This window comes from Salvelinus alpinus, chromosome 2 (assembly GCF_045679555.1).
Source record: "Salvelinus alpinus chromosome 2, SLU_Salpinus.1, whole genome shotgun sequence".
NCBI lineage: Eukaryota > Metazoa > Chordata > Actinopteri > Salmoniformes > Salmonidae > Salvelinus > Salvelinus alpinus.
In genome coordinates, this window is record NC_092087.1 from 46,041,893 (window position 1) to 46,056,892 (window position 15,000).

Consider the following 15,000-nt stretch of genomic DNA (forward strand, 5'->3'; position numbering starts at 1 on the left):
GTTTCAGATTAAAAATCCTAAAGCTTTCAGACTAAGCTGTTTTGGCTATGGGATTGTATTGTCCACAGGTGAACATGTCATGGAAAGTGAGAGAAATCGCAATTATAGAAAGACTTGCTTCTGAAGGAAGGTGAACATTAAAAGTACGCCCGAACAGGGACTTGAACCCTGGACCCTCAGATTAAAAGTCTGATGCTCTACCGACTGAGCTATCCGGGCTCTGATTTTACTTGTTTTCATACACCTAACCTGCCGGGCAGATGCAGGTCAGATCGTACATTTCCCCAGAGACACAGGCCTCCATTCCAAATGATACACTCAACGAAATCTGAACTAGGCATCACCTCCATAGATGCGATTCTTCCAAGACCTCGTGGCGCAACGGTAGTGCGTCTGACTCCAGATCAGAAGGTTGCGTGTTCAAATCACGTCGTGGTCAGAATTTTGATGTGTGCAATCTCTGCCTTCTTTACACAGCGAAGTCAAAGAATCAGCACAAGTACCAATGTGGCTTTACAGTACAAATCTTGCAAGAAAACGACCAATCCAATGCTGCTTCAGATGACAGTTGTCTCTCACAAAAGCATGGCACACTGCAAATTCCTAAATCAGATGATGCTGTGGGATTGACAGGCTTAAATCAGTCTTCAAACAGGGAGTTTAAACCTGGAGTTTCAGATTAAAAATCCTAAATCTTTCAGACTAAGCTGTTTTGGCTATGGGATTGTATTGTCCACAGGTGAACATGTCATGGAAAGTGAGAGAATTCGCAATTATAGAAAGACTTGCGTCTGAAGGAAGGTGAACATTAAAAGAACGCCCGAACAGGGACTTGAACCCTGGACCCTCAGATTAAAAGTCTGATGCTCTACCGACTGAGCTATCCGGGCTCTGATTTTACTTGTTTTCATACACCTAACCTGCCGGGCAGATGCACGTCAGATCGTACATTTCCCCAGAGACACAGGCCTCCATTCCAAATGATACAGTCAACGAAATCTGAACTAGGCATCACCTCCATAGATGTGATTCTTCCAAGACCTCGTGGCGCAACGGTAGCGCGTTTGACTCCAGATCAGAAGGTTGCGTGTTCAAATCACGTCGTGGTCAGAATTTTGATGTGTGCAATCTCTGCCTTCTTTACACAGCGAAGTCAAAGAATCAGCACAAGTACCAATGTGGCTTTACAGTACAAATCTTGCAAGAAAACGACCAATCCAATGCTGCTTCAGATGACAGTTGTCTCTCACAAAAGCATGGCACACTGCAAATTCCTAAATCAGATGATGCTGTGGAATTGACAGGCTTAAATCAGTCTTCAAACAGGGAGTTTAAACCTGGAGTTTCAGATAAAAAATCCTAAAGCTTTCAGACTAAGCTGTTTTGGCTATGGGATTGTATTGTCCACAGGTGAACATGTCATGGAAAGTGACAGAAATCGCAATTATAGAAAAACTTGCGTCTGAAGGAAGGTGAACATTAAAAGAACGCCCAAACAGGGACTTGAACCCTGGACCCTCAGATTAAAAGTCTGATGCTCTACCAACTGAGCTATCCGGGCTCTGATTTTGCTTGTTTTCATACACCTAACCTGCCGGGCAGATGCACGTCAGATCGTACATTTCCCCAGAGACACAGGCCTCCATTCCAAATGATACACTCAACGAAATCTGAACTAGGCATCACCTCTATAGATGCAATTCTTCCAAGACCTCGTGGCGCAACGGTAGCGCGTCTGACTCCAGATCAGAAGGTTGCGTGTTCAAATCACGTCGTGGTCAGAATTTTGATGTGTGCAATCTCTGCCTTCTTTACACAGCGAAGTCAAAGAATCAGCACAAGTACCAATGTGGCTTTACAGTACAAATCTTGCAAGAAAACGACCAATCCAATGCTGCTTCAGATGACAGTTGTCTCTCACAAAAGCATGGCACACTGCAAATTCCTAAATCAGATGATGCTGTGGGATTGACAGGCTTAAATCAGTCTTCAAACAGGGAGTTTAAACCTGGAGTTTCAGATTAAAAATCCTAAATCTTTCAGACTAAGCTGTTTTGGCTATGGGATTGTATTGTCCACAGGTGAACATGTCATGGAAAGTGAGAGAATTCGCAATTATAGAAAGACTTGCGTCTGAAGGAAGGTGAACATTAAAAGAACGCCCGAACAGGGACTTGAACCCTGGACCCTCAGATTAAAAGTCTGATGCTCTACCGACTGAGCTATCCGGGCTCTGATTTTACTTGTTTTCATACACCTAACCTGCCGGGCAGATGCACGTCAGATCGTACATTTCCCCAGAGACACAGGCCTCCATTCCAAATGATACAGTCAACGAAATCTGAACTAGGCATCACCTCCATAGATGTGATTCTTCCAAGACCTCGTGGCGCAACGGTAGCGCGTCTGACTCCAGATCAGAAGGTTGCGTGTTCAAATCACGTCGTGGTCAGAATTTTGATGTGTGCAATCTCTGCCTTCTTTACACAGCGAAGTCAAAGAATCAGCACAAGTACCAATGTGGCTTTACAGTACAAATCTTGCAAGAAAACGACCAATCCAATGCTGCTTCAGATGACAGTTGTCTCTCACAAAAGCATGACACACTGCAAATTCCTAAATCAGATGATGCTGTGGAATTGACAGGCTTAAATCAGTCTTCAAACAGGGAGTTTAAACCTGGAGTTTCAGATAAAAAATCCTAAAGCTTTCAGACTAAGCTGTTTTGGCTATGGGATTGTATTGTCCACAGGTGAACATGTCATGGAAAGTGACAGAAATCGCAATTATAGAAAAACTTGCGTCTGAAGGAAGGTGAACATTAAAAGAACGCCCAAACAGGGACTTGAACCCTGGACCCTCAGATTAAAAGTCTGATGCTCTACCAACTGAGCTATCCGGGCTCTGATTTTGCTTGTTTTCATACACCTAACCTGCCGGGCAGATGCACGTCAGATCGTACATTTCCCCAGAGACACAGGCCTCCATTCCAAATGATACAGTCAACGAAATCTGAACTAGGCATCACCTCCATAGATGTGATTCTTCCAAGACCTCGTGGCGCAACGGTAGCGCGTCTGACTCCAGATCAGAAGGTTGCGTGTTCAAATCACGTCGTGGTCAGAATTTTGATGTGTGCAATCTCTGCCTTCTTTACACAGCGAAGTCAAAGAATCAGCACAAGTACCAATGTGGCTTTACAGTACAAATCTTGCAAGAAAACGACCAATCCAATGCTGCTTCAGATGACAGTTGTCTCTCACAAAAGCATGGCACACTGCAAATTCCTAAATCAGATGATGCTGTGGGATTGACAGGCTTAAATCAGTCTTCAAACAGGGAGTTTAAACCTGGAGTTTCAGATTAAAAATCCTAAATCTTTCAGACTAAGCTGTTTTGGCTATGGGATTGTATTGTCCACAGGTGAACATGTCATGGAAAGTGAGAGAATTCGCAATTATAGAAAGACTTGCGTCTGAAGGAAGGTGAACATTAAAAGAACGCCCGAACAGGGACTTGAACCCTGGACCCTCAGATTAAAAGTCTGATGCTCTACCGACTGAGCTATCCGGGCTCTGATTTTACTTGTTTTCATACACCTAACCTGCCGGGCAGATGCACGTCAGATCGTACATTTCCCCAGAGACACAGGCCTCCATTCCAAATGATACAGTCAACGAAATCTGAACTAGGCATCACCTCCATAGATGTGATTCTTCCAAGACCTCGTGGCGCAACGGTAGCGCGTTTGACTCCAGATCAGAAGGTTGCGTGTTCAAATCACGTCGTGGTCAGAATTTTGATGTGTGCAATCTCTGCCTTCTTTACACAGCGAAGTCAAAGAATCAGCACAAGTACCAATGTGGCTTTACAGTACAAATCTTGCAAGAAAACGACCAATCCAATGCTGCTTCAGATGACAGTTGTCTCTCACAAAAGCATGGCACACTGCAAATTCCTAAATCAGATGATGCTGTGGAATTGACAGGCTTAAATCAGTCTTCAAACAGGGAGTTTAAACCTGGAGTTTCAGATAAAAAATCCTAAAGCTTTCAGACTAAGCTGTTTTGGCTATGGGATTGTATTGTCCACAGGTGAACATGTCATGGAAAGTGACAGAAATCGCAATTATAGAAAAACTTGCGTCTGAAGGAAGGTGAACATTAAAAGAACGCCCAAACAGGGACTTGAACCCTGGACCCTCAGATTAAAAGTCTGATGCTCTACCAACTGAGCTATCCGGGCTCTGATTTTGCTTGTTTTCATACACCTAACCTGCCGGGCAGATGCACGTCAGATCGTACATTTCCCCAGAGACACAGGCCTCCATTCCAAATGATACACTCAACGAAATCTGAACTAGGCATCACCTCTATAGATGCAATTCTTCCAAGACCTCGTGGCGCAACGGTAGCGCGTCTGACTCCAGATCAGAAGGTTGCGTGTTCAAATCACGTCGTGGTCAGAATTTTGATGTGTGCAATCTCTGCCTTCTTTACACAGCGAAGTCAAAGAATCAGCACAAGTACCAATGTGGCTTTACAGTACAAATCTTGCAAGAAAACGACCAATCCAATGCTGCTTCAGATGACAGTTGTCTCTCACAAAAGCATGGCACACTGCAAATTCCTAAATCAGATGATGCTGTGGGATTGACAGGCTTAAATCAGTCTTCAAACAGGGAGTTTAAACCTGGAGTTTCAGATTAAAAATCCTAAATCTTTCAGACTAAGCTGTTTTGGCTATGGGATTGTATTGTCCACAGGTGAACATGTCATGGAAAGTGAGAGAATTCGCAATTATAGAAAGACTTGCGTCTGAAGGAAGGTGAACATTAAAAGAACGCCCGAACAGGGACTTGAACCCTGGACCCTCAGATTAAAAGTCTGATGCTCTACCGACTGAGCTATCCGGGCTCTGATTTTACTTGTTTTCATACACCTAACCTGCCGGGCAGATGCACGTCAGATCGTACATTTCCCCAGAGACACAGGCCTCCATTCCAAATGATACAGTCAACGAAATCTGAACTAGGCATCACCTCCATAGATGTGATTCTTCCAAGACCTCGTGGCGCAACGGTAGCGCGTCTGACTCCAGATCAGAAGGTTGCGTGTTCAAATCACGTCGTGGTCAGAATTTTGATGTGTGCAATCTCTGCCTTCTTTACACAGCGAAGTCAAAGAATCAGCACAAGTACCAATGTGGCTTTACAGTACAAATCTTGCAAGAAAACGACCAATCCAATGCTGCTTCAGATGACAGTTGTCTCTCACAAAAGCATGACACACTGCAAATTCCTAAATCAGATGATGCTGTGGAATTGACAGGCTTAAATCAGTCTTCAAACAGGGAGTTTAAACCTGGAGTTTCAGATAAAAAATCCTAAAGCTTTCAGACTAAGCTGTTTTGGCTATGGGATTGTATTGTCCACAGGTGAACATGTCATGGAAAGTGACAGAAATCGCAATTATAGAAAAACTTGCGTCTGAAGGAAGGTGAACATTAAAAGAACGCCCAAACAGGGACTTGAACCCTGGACCCTCAGATTAAAAGTCTGATGCTCTACCAACTGAGCTATCCGGGCTCTGATTTTGCTTGTTTTCATACACCTAACCTGCCGGGCAGATGCACGTCAGATCGTACATTTCCCCAGAGACACAGGCCTCCATTCCAAATGATACAGTCAACGAAATCTGAACTAGGCATCACCTCCATAGATGTGATTCTTCCAAGACCTCGTGGCGCAACGGTAGCGCGTCTGACTCCAGATCAGAAGGTTGCGTGTTCAAATCACGTCGTGGTCAGAATTTTGATGTGTGCAATCTCTGCCTTCTTTACACAGCGAAGTCAAAGAATCAGCACAAGTACCAATGTGGCTTTACAGTACAAATCTTGCAAGAAAACGACCAATCCAATGCTGCTTCAGATGACAGTTGTCTCTCACAAAAGCATGGCACACTGCAAATTCCTAAATCAGATGATGCTGTGGAATTGACAGGCTTAAATCAGTCTTCAAACAGGGAGTTTAAACCTGGAGTTTCAGATAAAAAATCCTAAAGCTTTCAGACTAAGCTGTTTTGGCTATGGGATTGTATTGTCCACAGGTGAACATGTCATGGAAAGTGACAGAAATCGCAATTATAGAAAAACTTGCGTCTGAAGGAAGGTGAACATTAAAAGAACGCCCAAACAGGGACTTGAACCCTGGACCCTCAGATTAAAAGTCTGATGCTCTACCAACTGAGCTATCCGGGCTCTGATTTTGCTTGTTTTCATACACCTAACCTGCCGGGCAGATGCACGTCAGATCGTACATTTCCCCAGAGACACAGGCCTCCATTCCAAATGATACAGTCAACGAAATCAGAACTAGGCATCACCTCCATAGATGCGATTCTTCCAAGACCTCGTGGCGCAACGGTAGCGCGACTGACTCCAGATCAGAAGGTTGCGTGATCAAATCACGTCGTGGTCAGAATTTTGATGTGTGCAATCTCTGCCTTCTTTACACAGCGAAGTCAAAGAATCAGCACAAGTACCAATGTGGCTTTACAGTACAAATCTTGCAAGAAAACGACCAATCCAATGCTGCTTCAGATGACAGTTGTCTCTCACAAAAGCATGGCACACTGCAAATTCCTAAATCAGATGATGCTGTGGGATTGACAGGCTTAAATCAGTCTTCAAACAGGGAGTTTAAACCTGGAGTTTCAGATTAAAAATCCTAAAGCTTTCAGACTAAGCTATTTTGGCTATGGGATTGTATTGTCCACAGGTGAACATGTCATGGAAAGTGAGAGAAATCGCAATTATAGAAAGACTTGCTTCTGAAGGAAGGTAAACATTAAAACATCGCCAAAACAGGGACTTGAACCCTGGACCCTCAGATTAAAAGTCTGATGCTCTTCCGACTGAGCTATCCGGGGTCTGATTTTACTTGTTTTCATACACCTAACCTGCCAGGCAGATGCACGTCAGATCGTACATTTCCCCAGAGACACAGGCCTCCATTCCAAATGATACACTCAACGAAATCTGAACTATGCATCACCTCTATAGATGCAATTCTTCCAAGACCTCGTGGCGCAACGGTAGCGCGTCTGACTCCAGATCAGAAGGTTGCGTGTTCAAATCACGTCGTGGTCAGAATTTTGATGTGTGCAATCTCTGCCTTCTTTACACAGCGAAGTCAAAGAATCAGCACAAGTACCAATGTGGCTTTACAGTACAAATCTTGCAAGAAAACGACCAATCCAATGCTGCTTCAGATGACAGTTGTCTCTCACAAAAGCATGGCACACTGCAAATTCCTAAATCAGATGATGCTGTGGGATTGACAGGCTTAAATCAGTCTTCAAACAGGGAGTTTAAACCTGGAGTTTCAGATTAAAAATCCTAAAACTTTCAGACTAAGCTGTTTTGGCTATGGGATTGTATTGTCCACAGGTGAACATGTCATGGAAAGTGAGAGAAATCGCAATTATAGAAAGACTTGCTTCTGAAGGAAGGTGAACATTAAAACATCGCCAAAACAGGGTCTTGAACCCTGGACCCTCAGATTAAAAGTCTGATGCTCTACCGACTGAGCTATCCGGGCTCTGATTTTACTTGTTTTCATACACCTAACCTGCCGGGCAGATGCACTTCAGATCGTACATTTCCCCAGAGACACAGGCCTCCATTCCAAATGATACACTCAACGAAATCTGAACTAGGCATCACCTCCATAGATGCGATTCTTCCAAGACCTCGTGGCGCAACAGTAGCGCGTCTCACTCCAGATCAGAAGGTTGCGTGTTCAAATCACGTCGTGGTCAGAATTTTGATGTGTGCAATCTCTGCCTTCTTTACACAGCGAAGTCAAAGAATCAGCACAAGTACCAATGTGGCTTTACAGTACAAATCTTGCAAGAAAACGACCAATCCAATGCTGCTTCAGATGACAGTTGTCTCTCACAAAAGCATGGCACACTGCAAATTCCTAAATCAGATGATGCTGTGGGATTGACAGGCTTAAATCAGTCTTCAAACAGGGAGTTTAAACCTGGAGTTTCAGATAGAAAATCCTAAAGCTTTCAGACTAAGCTGTTTTGGCTATGGGATTGTATTGTCCACAGGTGAACATGTCATGGAAAGTGAGAGAAATCGCAATTATAGAAAGACTTGCTTCTGAAGGAAGGTGAACATTAAAAGATCACCCAAACAGGGACTTGAACCCTGGACCCTCAGATTAAAAGTCTGATGCTCTAACGACTGAGCTATCCGGGCTCTGATTTTACTTGTTTTCATACACCTAACCTGCCGGGCAGATGCACGTCAGATCGTACATTTCCCCAGAGACACAGGCCTCCATTCCAAATGATACACTCAACGAAATCTGAACTATGCATCACCTCCATAGATGCAATTCTTCCAAGACCTTGTGGTGCAACGGTAGCGCGTCTGACTCCAGATCAGAAGGTTGCGTGTTCAAATCACGTCGTGGTCAGAATTTTGATGTGTGCAATCTCTGCCTTCTTTACACAGCGAAGTCAATGAATCAGCACAAGTACCAATGTGGCTTTACAGTTCAAATGTTGCAAGAAAACGACCAATCCAATGCTGCTTCAGATGACAGTCGTCTCTCACAAAAGCATGGCACACTGCAAATTCCTAAATCAGATGATGCTGTGTGATTGACAGACTTAAATCAGTCTTCAAACAGGGAGTTTAAACCTGGAGGTTCAGATTAAAAATCCTAAAGTTTTCAGACTAAGCTGTTTTGGCTATGGGATTGTATTGTCCACAGGTGAACATGTCATGGAAAGTGAGAGAAATCGCAATTATAGAAAGACTTGCTTCTGAAGGAAGGTGAACATTAAAAGACCGCCCGAACAGGGACTTGAACCCTGGACCCTCAGATTAAAAGTCTGATGCTCTACCAACTGAGCTATCCGGGCTCTGATTTTACTTGTTTTCATACACCTAACCTGCCGGGCAGATGCACGTCAGATCGTACATTTCCCCAGAGACACAGGCCTCCATTCCAAATGATACAGTCAACGAAATCAGAACTAGGCATCACCTCCATAGATGCGATTCTTCCAAGACCTCGTGGCGCAACGGTAGCGCGACTGACTCCAGATCAGAAGGTTGCGTGATCAAATCACGTCGTGGTCAGAATTTTGATGTGTGCAATCTCTGCCTTCTTTACACAGCGAAGTCAAAGAATCAGCACAAGTACCAATGTGGCTTTACAGTACAAATCTTGCAAGAAAACGACCAATCCAATGCTGCTTCAGATGACAGTTGTCTCTCACAAAAGCATGGCACACTGCAAATTCCTAAATCAGATGATGCTGTGGGATTGACAGGCTTAAATCAGTCTTCAAACAGGGAGTTTAAACCTGGAGTTTCAGATTAAAAATCCTAAAGCTTTCAGACTAAGCTATTTTGGCTATGGGATTGTATTGTCCACAGGTGAACATGTCATGGAAAGTGAGAGAAATCGCAATTATAGAAAGACTTGCTTCTGAAGGAAGGTAAACATTAAAACATCGCCAAAACAGGGACTTGAACCCTGGACCCTCAGATTAAAAGTCTGATGCTCTTCCGACTGAGCTAGCCGGGGTCTGATTTTACTTGTTTTCATACACCTAACCTGCCGGGCAGATGCACGTCAGATCGTACATTTCCCCAGAGACACAGGCCTCCATTCCAAATGATACACTCAACGAAATCTGAACTAGGCATCACCTCCATAGAAGCAATTCTTCCAAGACCTCGTGGCGCAACGGTAGCGCGTCTGACTCCAGATCAGAAGGTTGCGTGTTCAAATCACGTCGTGGTCAGAATTTTGATGTGTGCAATCTCTGCCTTCTTTACACAGCGAAGTCAAAGAATCAGCACAAGTACCAATGTGGCTTTACAGTACAAATCTTGCAAGAAAACGACCAATCCAATGCTGCTTCAGATGACAGTTGTCTCTCACAAAAGCATGGCACACTGCAAATTCCTAAATCAGATGATGCTGTGGGATTGACAGGCTTAAATCAGTCTTCAAACAGGGAGTTTAAACCTGGAGTTTCAGATTAAAAATCCTAAAGCTTTCAGACTAAGCTGTTTTGGCTAGGGGATTGTATTGTCCACAGGTGAACATGTCATGGAACGTGAGAGAAATCGCAATTATAGAAAGACTTGCTTCTGAAGGAAGGTGAACATTAAAAGATCGCCCAAACAGGGACTTGAACCGTGGACCCTCAGATTAAAAGTCTGATGCTCTACCGACTGAGCTATCCGGGCTCTGATTTTACTTGTTTTCATACACCTAACCTGCCGGGCAGATGCACGTCAGATCGTACATTTCCCCAGAGACACAGGCCTCCATTCCAAATGATACAGTCAACGAAATCAGAACTAGGCATCACCTCCATAGATGCGATTCTTCCAAGACCTCGTGGCGCAACGGTAGCGCGACTGACTCCAGATCAGAAGGTTGCGTGTTCAAATCACGTCGTGGTCAGAATTTTGATGTGTGCAATCTCTACCTTCTTTACACAGCGAAGTCAAAGAATCAGCACAAGTACCAATGTGGCTTTACAGTACAAATCTTGCAAGAAAACGACCAATCCAATCCTGCTTCAGATGACAGTTGTCTCTCACAAAAGCATGGCACACTGCAAATTCCTAAATCAGATGATGCTGTGGAATTGACAGGCTTAAATCAGTCTTCAAACAGGGAGTTTAAACCTGGAGTTTCAGATAAAAAATCCTAAAGCTTTCAGACTAAACTGTTTTGGCTATGGGATTGTATTGTCCACAGGTGAACATGTCATGGAAAGTGACAGAAATCGCAATTATAGAAAAACTTGCGTCTGAAGGAAGGTGAACATTAAAAGAACGCCCAAACAGGGACTTGAACCCTGGACCCTCAGATTAAAAGTCTGATGCTCTACCAACTGAGCTATCCGGGCTCTGATTTTACTTGTTTTCATACACCTAACCTGCCGGGCAGATGCACGTCAGATCGTACATTTCCCCAGAGACACAGGCCTCCATTCCAAATGATACAGTCAACGAAATCAGAACTAGGCATCACCTCCATAGATGCGATTCTTCCAAGACCTCGTGGCGCAACGGTAGCGCGACTGACTCCAGATCAGAAGGTTGCGTGATCAAATCACGTCGTGGTCAGAATTTTGATGTGTGCAATCTCTGCCTTCTTTACACAGCGAAGTCAAAGAATCAGCACAAGTACCAATGTGGCTTTACAGTACAAATCTTGCAAGAAAACGACCAATCCAATGCTGCTTCAGATGACAGTTGTCTCTCACAAAAGCATGGCACACTGCAAATTCCTAAATCAGATGATGCTGTGGGATTGACAGGCTTAAATCAGTCTTCAAACAGGGAGTTTAAACCTGGAGTTTCAGATTAAAAATCCTAAAGCTTTCAGACTAAGCTATTTTGGCTATGGGATTGTATTGTCCACAGGTGAACATGTCATGGAAAGTGAGAGAAATCGCAATTATAGAAAGACTTGCTTCTGAAGGAAGGTAAACATTAAAACATCGCCAAAACAGGGACTTGAACCCTGGACCCTCAGATTAAAAGTCTGATGCTCTTCCGACTGAGCTATCCGGGGTCTGATTTTACTTGTTTTCATACACCTAACCTGCCGGGCAGATGCACGTCAGATCGTACATTTCCCCAGAGACACAGGCCTCCATTCCAAATGATACACTCAACGAAATCTGAACTAGGCATCACCTCCATAGATGCAATTCTTCCAAGACCTCGTGGCGCAAAGGTAGTGCGTCTGACTCCAGATCAGAAGGTTGCGTGTTCAAATCACGTCGTGGTCAGAATTTTGATGTGTGCAATCTCTGCCTTCTTTACACAGCGAAGTCAAAGAATCAGCACAAGTACCAATGTGGCTTTACAGTACAAATCTTGCAAGAAAACGACCAATCCAATGCTGCTTCAGATGACAGTTGTCTCTCACAAAAGCATGGCACACTGCAAATTCCTAAATCAGATGATGCTGTGGGATTGACAGGCTTAAATCAGTCTTCAAACAGGGAGTTTAACCTGGAGTTTCAGATTAAAAATCCTAAAGCTTTCAGACTAAGCTGTTTTGGCTAGGGGATTGTATTGTCCACAGGTGAACATGTCATGGAACGTGAGAGAAATCGCAATTATAGAAAGACTTGCTTCTGAAGGAAGGTGAACATTAAAAGATCGCCCAAACAGGGACTTGAACCTTGGACCCTCAGATTAAAAGTCTGATGCTCTACCGACTGAGCTATCCGGGCTCTGATTTTACTTGTTTTCATACACCTAACCTGCCGGGCAGATGCACGTCAGATCGTACATTTCCCCAGAGACACAGGCCTCCATTCCAAATGATACAGTCAACGAAATCTGAACTAGGCATCACCTCCATAGATGCGATTCTTCCAAGACCTCGTGGCGCAACGGTAGCGCGTCTGACTCCATATCAGAAGGTTGCGTGTTCAAATCACGTCGTGGTCAGAATTTTGATGTGTGCAATCTCTGCCTTCTTTACACAGCGAAGTCAAAGAATCAGCACAAGTACCAATGTGGCTTTACAGTACAAATCTTGCAAGAAAACGACCAATCCAATGCTGCTTCAGATGACAGTTGTCTCTCACAAAAGCATGGCACACTGCAAATTCCTAAATCAGATGATGCTGTGGGATTGACAGGCTTAAATCAGTCTTCAAACAGGGAGTTTAAAACTGGAGTTTCAGATTAAAAATCCTAAAGCTTTCAGACTAAGCTGTTTTGGCTATGGGATTGTATTGTCCACAGGTGAACATGTCATGGAAAGTGAGAGAAATCGCAATTATAGAAAGACTTGCTTCTGAAGGAAGGTAAACATTAAAACATCGCCAAAACAGGGACTTGAACCCTGGACCCTCAGATTAAAAGTCTGATGCTCTTCCGACTGAGCTATCCGGGGTCTGATTTTACTTGTTTTCATACACCTAACCTGCCGGGCAGATGCACGTCAGATCGTACATTTCCCCAGAGACACAGGCCTCCATTCCAAATGATACACTCAACGAAATCTGAACTAGGCATCACCTCCATAGATGCAATTCTTCCAAGACCTCGTGGCGCAAAGGTAGTGCGTCTGACTCCAGATCAGAAGGTTGCGTGTTCAAATCACGTCGTGGTCAGAATTTTGATGTGTGCAATCTCTGCCTTCTTTACACAGCGAAGTCAAAGAATCAGCACAAGTACCAATGTGGCTTTACAGTACAAATCTTGCAAGAAAACGACCAATCCAATGCTGCTTCAGATGACAGTTGTCTCTCACAAAAGCATGGCACACTGCAAATTCCTAAATCAGATGATGCTGTGGGATTGACAGGCTTAAATCAGTCTTCAAACAGGGAGTTTAACCTGGAGTTTCAGATTAAAAATCCTAAAGCTTTCAGACTAAGCTGTTTTGGCTAGGGGATTGTATTGTCCACAGGTGAACATGTCATGGAACGTGAGAGAAATCGCAATTATAGAAAGACTTGCTTCTGAAGGAAGGTGAACATTAAAAGATCGCCCAAACAGGGACTTGAACCTTGGACCCTCAGATTAAAAGTCTGATGCTCTACCGACTGAGCTATCCGGGCTCTGATTTTACTTGTTTTCATACACCTAACCTGCCGGGCAGATGCACGTCAGATCGTACATTTCCCCAGAGACACAGGCCTCCATTCCAAATGATACAGTCAACGAAATCTGAACTAGGCATCACCTCCATAGATGCGATTCTTCCAAGACCTCGTGGCGCAACGGTAGCGCGTCTGACTCCATATCAGAAGGTTGCGTGTTCAAATCACGTCGTGGTCAGAATTTTGATGTGTGCAATCTCTGCCTTCTTTACACAGCGAAGTCAAAGAATCAGCACAAGTACCAATGTGGCTTTACAGTACAAATCTTGCAAGAAAACGACCAATCCAATGCTGCTTCAGATGACAGTTGTCTCTCACAAAAGCATGGCACACTGCAAATTCCTAAATCAGATGATGCTGTGGGATTGACAGGCTTAAATCAGTCTTCAAACAGGGAGTTTAAAACTGGAGTTTCAGATTAAAAATCCTAAAGCTTTCAGACTAAGCTGTTTTGGCTATGGGATTGTATTGTCCACAGGTGAACATGTCATGGAAAGTGAGAGAAATCGCAATTATAGAAAGACTTGCTTCTGAAGGAAGGTGAACATTAAAACATCGCCAAAATAGGGACTTGAACCCTGGACCCTCAGATTAAAAGTCTGATGCTCTACCGACTGAGCTATCCGGGCTCTGATTTCGCTTGTTTTCATACACCTAACCTGCCGGGCAGATGCACGTCAGATCGTACATTTCCCCAGAGACACAGGCCTCCATTCCAAATGATACACTCAACGCAATCTGAACTAGGCATCACCTCCATAAATGCGATTCTTCCAAGACCTCGTGGCACAACGGTAGTGCGTCTGACTCCAGATCAGAAGGTTGCGTGTTCAAATCACGTCGTGGTCAGAATTTTGATGTGTGCAATCTCTGCCTTCTTTACACAGCGAAGTCAAAGAATCAGCACAAGTACCAATGTGGCTTTACAGTACAAATCTTGCAAGAAAACGACCAATCCAATGCTGCTTCAGATGACAGTTGTCTCTCACAAAAGCATGGCACACTGCAAATTCCTAAATCAGATGATGCTGTGGGATTGACAGGCTTAAATCAGTCTTCAAACAGGGAGTTTAAAACTGGAGTTTCAGATTAAAAATCCTAAAGCTTTCAGACTAAGCTGTTTTGGCTATGGGATTGTATTGTCCACAGGTGAACATGTCATGGAAAGTGACAGAAATCGCAATTATAGAAAGACTTGCTTCTGAAGGAAGGTGAACATTAAAAGTACGCCCGAACAGGGACTTGAACCCTGGACCCTCAGATTAAAAGTCTGATGCTCTACCGACTGAGCTATCCGGGCTCTGATTTTACTTGTTTTCAT

At 43.9% G+C, this 15,000-nt stretch overlaps 21 non-coding genes across 21 annotated transcripts; 8 read left to right on the forward strand and 13 right to left on the reverse strand.

Annotated features, from left to right (window-relative positions):
• Nucleotides 1-146: 146 nt before the first annotated feature.
• trnak-uuu (transfer RNA lysine (anticodon UUU)) lies at nt 147-219 on the reverse strand. The gene has a single exon. It is a non-coding gene; the product is annotated as a tRNA-Lys (tRNA).
• Nucleotides 220-817: 598 nt separating this feature from the next.
• Nucleotides 818-890, reverse strand: trnak-uuu (transfer RNA lysine (anticodon UUU)). Its single transcript has one exon. It is a non-coding gene; the product is annotated as a tRNA-Lys (tRNA).
• A 598-nt stretch (nt 891-1,488) lies between these two features.
• Nucleotides 1,489-1,561, reverse strand: trnak-uuu (transfer RNA lysine (anticodon UUU)). The gene has a single exon. It is a non-coding gene; the product is annotated as a tRNA-Lys (tRNA).
• A 148-nt stretch (nt 1,562-1,709) lies between these two features.
• Nucleotides 1,710-1,781, forward strand: trnaw-cca (transfer RNA tryptophan (anticodon CCA)). Its single transcript has one exon. It is a non-coding gene; the product is annotated as a tRNA-Trp (tRNA).
• A 378-nt stretch (nt 1,782-2,159) lies between these two features.
• trnak-uuu (transfer RNA lysine (anticodon UUU)) lies at nt 2,160-2,232 on the reverse strand. Its single transcript has one exon. It is a non-coding gene; the product is annotated as a tRNA-Lys (tRNA).
• A 148-nt stretch (nt 2,233-2,380) lies between these two features.
• Nucleotides 2,381-2,452, forward strand: trnaw-cca (transfer RNA tryptophan (anticodon CCA)). Its single transcript has one exon. It is a non-coding gene; the product is annotated as a tRNA-Trp (tRNA).
• A 378-nt stretch (nt 2,453-2,830) lies between these two features.
• trnak-uuu (transfer RNA lysine (anticodon UUU)) lies at nt 2,831-2,903 on the reverse strand. Its single transcript has one exon. It is a non-coding gene; the product is annotated as a tRNA-Lys (tRNA).
• Nucleotides 2,904-3,051: 148 nt separating this feature from the next.
• Nucleotides 3,052-3,123, forward strand: trnaw-cca (transfer RNA tryptophan (anticodon CCA)). Its single transcript has one exon. It is a non-coding gene; the product is annotated as a tRNA-Trp (tRNA).
• Nucleotides 3,124-3,501: 378 nt separating this feature from the next.
• Nucleotides 3,502-3,574, reverse strand: trnak-uuu (transfer RNA lysine (anticodon UUU)). The gene has a single exon. It is a non-coding gene; the product is annotated as a tRNA-Lys (tRNA).
• Nucleotides 3,575-4,172: 598 nt separating this feature from the next.
• trnak-uuu (transfer RNA lysine (anticodon UUU)) lies at nt 4,173-4,245 on the reverse strand. Its single transcript has one exon. It is a non-coding gene; the product is annotated as a tRNA-Lys (tRNA).
• A 148-nt stretch (nt 4,246-4,393) lies between these two features.
• On the forward strand, nt 4,394-4,465 carry trnaw-cca (transfer RNA tryptophan (anticodon CCA)). The gene has a single exon. It is a non-coding gene; the product is annotated as a tRNA-Trp (tRNA).
• A 378-nt stretch (nt 4,466-4,843) lies between these two features.
• trnak-uuu (transfer RNA lysine (anticodon UUU)) lies at nt 4,844-4,916 on the reverse strand. Its single transcript has one exon. It is a non-coding gene; the product is annotated as a tRNA-Lys (tRNA).
• A 148-nt stretch (nt 4,917-5,064) lies between these two features.
• On the forward strand, nt 5,065-5,136 carry trnaw-cca (transfer RNA tryptophan (anticodon CCA)). Its single transcript has one exon. It is a non-coding gene; the product is annotated as a tRNA-Trp (tRNA).
• Nucleotides 5,137-5,514: 378 nt separating this feature from the next.
• Nucleotides 5,515-5,587, reverse strand: trnak-uuu (transfer RNA lysine (anticodon UUU)). Its single transcript has one exon. It is a non-coding gene; the product is annotated as a tRNA-Lys (tRNA).
• A 148-nt stretch (nt 5,588-5,735) lies between these two features.
• On the forward strand, nt 5,736-5,807 carry trnaw-cca (transfer RNA tryptophan (anticodon CCA)). The gene has a single exon. It is a non-coding gene; the product is annotated as a tRNA-Trp (tRNA).
• A 378-nt stretch (nt 5,808-6,185) lies between these two features.
• Nucleotides 6,186-6,258, reverse strand: trnak-uuu (transfer RNA lysine (anticodon UUU)). Its single transcript has one exon. It is a non-coding gene; the product is annotated as a tRNA-Lys (tRNA).
• An 819-nt stretch (nt 6,259-7,077) lies between these two features.
• On the forward strand, nt 7,078-7,149 carry trnaw-cca (transfer RNA tryptophan (anticodon CCA)). The gene has a single exon. It is a non-coding gene; the product is annotated as a tRNA-Trp (tRNA).
• Nucleotides 7,150-8,869: 1,720 nt separating this feature from the next.
• On the reverse strand, nt 8,870-8,942 carry trnak-uuu (transfer RNA lysine (anticodon UUU)). Its single transcript has one exon. It is a non-coding gene; the product is annotated as a tRNA-Lys (tRNA).
• Nucleotides 8,943-9,761: 819 nt separating this feature from the next.
• On the forward strand, nt 9,762-9,833 carry trnaw-cca (transfer RNA tryptophan (anticodon CCA)). The gene has a single exon. It is a non-coding gene; the product is annotated as a tRNA-Trp (tRNA).
• A 1,049-nt stretch (nt 9,834-10,882) lies between these two features.
• trnak-uuu (transfer RNA lysine (anticodon UUU)) lies at nt 10,883-10,955 on the reverse strand. Its single transcript has one exon. It is a non-coding gene; the product is annotated as a tRNA-Lys (tRNA).
• A 3,951-nt stretch (nt 10,956-14,906) lies between these two features.
• trnak-uuu (transfer RNA lysine (anticodon UUU)) lies at nt 14,907-14,979 on the reverse strand. The gene has a single exon. It is a non-coding gene; the product is annotated as a tRNA-Lys (tRNA).
• Nucleotides 14,980-15,000: the final 21 nt, after the last annotated feature.